Here is a 3,640-nt window from a genome sequence, read left to right as displayed (position 1 = left end):
CAAAATCACTCATGAACAACCAATACACTGGGATTTTAGTTTGCAGTTGGGTGCATTATTTATCCCATGAATATGGTATTTGAAACTTTATTTTTATTTTGTGTTATTAATTCATTTTGTTGAAATTATTTTATTTTTAGGGTTTTGTTTGGTTTGTGATAAACAATAAACCAACTCATATTTTCATTACATTTGCATCATATCACTTTTATTTGACGTATTTTATAACTGCATTCATTGAAACCTGAATTTGTTTCCAAAATTTTGTTCTGCACCCGACATACACGACAACAGTTGTGTATGTATGGATTTACACGACTGTAGTCGTGAAAGTGCAAAATGTTCATATTATTATGACACCCTAGCATTCTATTGGTGCAAAAAATATATTTTTTTCACTAAATATGTACTCTTACTATTACTGGACTATAATCATGTGTTGTAATAAGTTACACGACTACTATTGTGTACGTATGAACTTACATACTATAATTGTGCATATATGAAAAATGTTCCAATTGTTATAAGACCTTAGCATTTTATCAGTGCAAGAAAAATATTTTTTGGAGAAGAAATATGCTCTCTAACTATTCATTGAGTCGTGTATTTTTATAACTTATACGACTTTTTTCGTGTATGTATGAATTTACACGATAATAGTTGTGCAATTGTGAAAAATATAGTGTCTGTTATGACACCTAACATTCTGTTAGTATAAAGATTATATTTTTTTTACTAAATATATCTTCTGACTATTTACTGGACTATAATTGTGTATTTTAGCAAGTCACATAGTTAATGTCGTATAAACTATCAATTACACGACTGCAGTCGTGTATATATGCAAACGGGTCCACACTTTGTTATATACCTTGTTTGTTTTTATTTTTGTATTTGTTGTATAATCATGTGTTATATTATTGCATGAAATGACTTCAGTATGTGTGCCTACTATGTTCTGTGGTGAATGGATTGAGCAAAACAACCATTATAGATTTAATGGTACGAAGGCAAGAAGGATCATGGTGTCCCATTCTACAACGTATGCACAATTGATAGAATGAGTATCTCGGGTTGTTTGTATTAATATTTCTGAATTTAAAATTAAAATGAAGTTCAAGTTCAAAACATTCGATCCAATGCCACACGACTTACAAAATAGGCTAAAAACGAGTTATTAAAAAAATCAGAGAATTCTCATACATATAAAGTGGTGACACTAAATATGTATGAGTTTATTGTTAAAGATGATGACCTTGATGGTCATGTCAACATTATTGAGAAGACATGTAGTTGTCGGGAATTTCAACTCTATCAACTACCTAGTGAATATGTGATAACTCTATGAAATGAGAGTTATCATGACACGTTTAGACTTAAATTAATAATACTTAGAGAGTAAATGATGTACTTTCATTGCATTTTTGTTATATTTTGCATAAACATTCATCTTAGTTTATTCTTAATAAATTTTGTTTCTTTTAGAATAATTTGTGTGCTTAAATCATATGCATACTTGTAGGTGTCCAGAAGCTGAAATTTCAAGGAAGGAATGTTGATGCAATAGGCTTGCAAAAATAAGGAAAGAACATGGCCACAAAAGAATTGAAATAAATCTAGAACATTGCAATTGTTGTAGCCATTGCTATAACAACCATTGCTGTAGCAATCCTGGAATAACGACAGAGAAAATTTCGCGCAGGATACTTGCAGAATTGCGATATGCAGTTTTTTAATTTGACTTATGCCCGCCCTAGGCTTCCGTTTACCCTAATTTTCAGCTATAAAAGAAGCACACATCATAGGGAATAAAAGGAGTCATCACCCAAAGAGAAAAACCACAAAGAAACAAAGATAAAACATGATTCAAGAGAGAGATTAAGGGCTGCACAAGAGGAGAATTTGCATAAATCAACTAGGAGCTCTGTCCTTCTTATTCTTCTCTTATTTTCTTGTTTACTATTTATTCATGGGGATGTGTTTCATGGCCAAAACTTTGTTCTTTATTTTTCTTTTGCAACTCATGAACTAAATTTATTTGTAGTTGAGTGAAAAACAATCTTGATAGTTTATTGACTGAATTTATATATTGTTGCATGTTTGTTGTAGCATTTTGTTTTGATAGCTTTTATTTTATTAATTATTTCGGTTGATCACCCATTTAATAATACTAGCTAAGGAAGAGCCACAAAAGGGCCTATCTTAGTAGAACATATCAAAGCAATACTTGGTCTTAAATTGAGTTTCCCGAATTGAGTTTTACTTGAGTCCAAAAGGGCCATGCTTGATCTAACATTAGTGATGAACTAGATATAAGGATTCACCTTGTAGGGTAATAGAACCTAAGCGTGTAATGCTATATCGAATGTTAGCATAACAACTGATCACTGTTAGGTTGCATATACATATAAGATATCCAACATGCGACAGCTGAGGATACATAAGGATTCTGCCCAGTGTTGTAGCAGATGTTGTAGCAACCGAGCCAAATATAAAATAGTCAAAACTATTAAGAAAATTTATTCACTCAACTACTCTATATTTCCATTAGTTTAATCTTTGAGTTTGATGTGATAATTTACTTTGTTGCATTTTATTTATTGTGTTTTTGTTTTAATTAGTATATTAGTTTCATTAATTATTTTATTTTAATTTAGAACAAAATCTGCATTGTTAAAATTACTGTAGCAAATCCAATAACATCAATCCTTGTGGAGACAATCTTGGCTACTCATCATTATATTACTTGTTGTGTACACTTGTACATTGACACCAATAGCATTTGAATTATACCAACAAGTTTTTGGTGCTATTACCAAGAATTGATTGTTCATTGTGATTTATGAATTTAGTTTTAACGATGCTAATTTTTAATTTTATTTTAATTTGTTTATTTTGTTGACATAGGTGATCTAGCAACCCTTGCATGCGCAAATATAAATCTATTGAATTCCAATTTGATCCAGAAATTGAAAGAATCGCAAAGAGATTGAGAAGAGAGCATCGTGAATTACAAGCTACTGTAGCAATGGATGATTTGAAGATATGCGAAACTTGAACACTAGAGAGGAGATACAACCAGTCAATGTACATGAAGGTATGAATGGACAACATGTTCAAAGGCAACTAGGGAACAACAACATTATGCACATGGCGAACGATAGAGATAAAACCATTCGAGACTATGCAGTGTTGACTCCTCAAGCCATACATTCAGGAATAGTTAGACCCGATGTTCAAGCTAACAATTTTGAGGTCAAGCCAATGATGTTTCAGATGCTGCAAACAGTGGGGCAATTCAATGGGCTGCCATATGAAGATCCTCAACTACATCTTAAGCTATTTTTGGAAGTGAGTGATGCTTTCAAGATTGCTGGAGCATCGCAGGAAGCATTGAGACTCAGACTTTTTCCATTTTCTTTGAGAGATCAAGTAAGAGCATGGTTGAATTCTTTTCCACCTGATTCCATCACTACATGGAATGACTTGCTGACAAATTTTTAATCAAATACTTTACACCGACTAAGAGTGCAAAATTGAGGAATGACATCACATCTTTCCATCAACTTGAAGATGCAAGCTTGTGTAATGCATGGGAAAGATTTAAGGAGTTACTTAGAAGATGTCCTCATCATGGTAT

The 3,640-nt window shown here is 32.1% G+C and overlaps 1 non-coding gene across 1 annotated transcript; it reads right to left on the bottom strand.

Moving 5' to 3' along the window:
* Nucleotides 1–3,533: 3,533 nt before the first annotated feature.
* LOC112100614 lies at nt 3,534–3,640 on the bottom strand. The gene has a single exon (XR_002906981.1). It is a non-coding gene; the product is annotated as a small nucleolar RNA R71 (small nucleolar RNA).

The sequence above is a fragment of the Citrus clementina genome, unplaced genomic scaffold, assembly GCF_000493195.1.
Source record: "Citrus clementina cultivar Clemenules unplaced genomic scaffold, Citrus_clementina_v1.0 scaffold_3, whole genome shotgun sequence".
In the NCBI taxonomy this organism is placed as follows: domain Eukaryota; kingdom Viridiplantae; phylum Streptophyta; class Magnoliopsida; order Sapindales; family Rutaceae; genus Citrus; species Citrus x clementina.
Note: the sequence above shows the minus strand (reverse complement) of the source record. Positions and strands in the feature narration are given on the sequence as shown.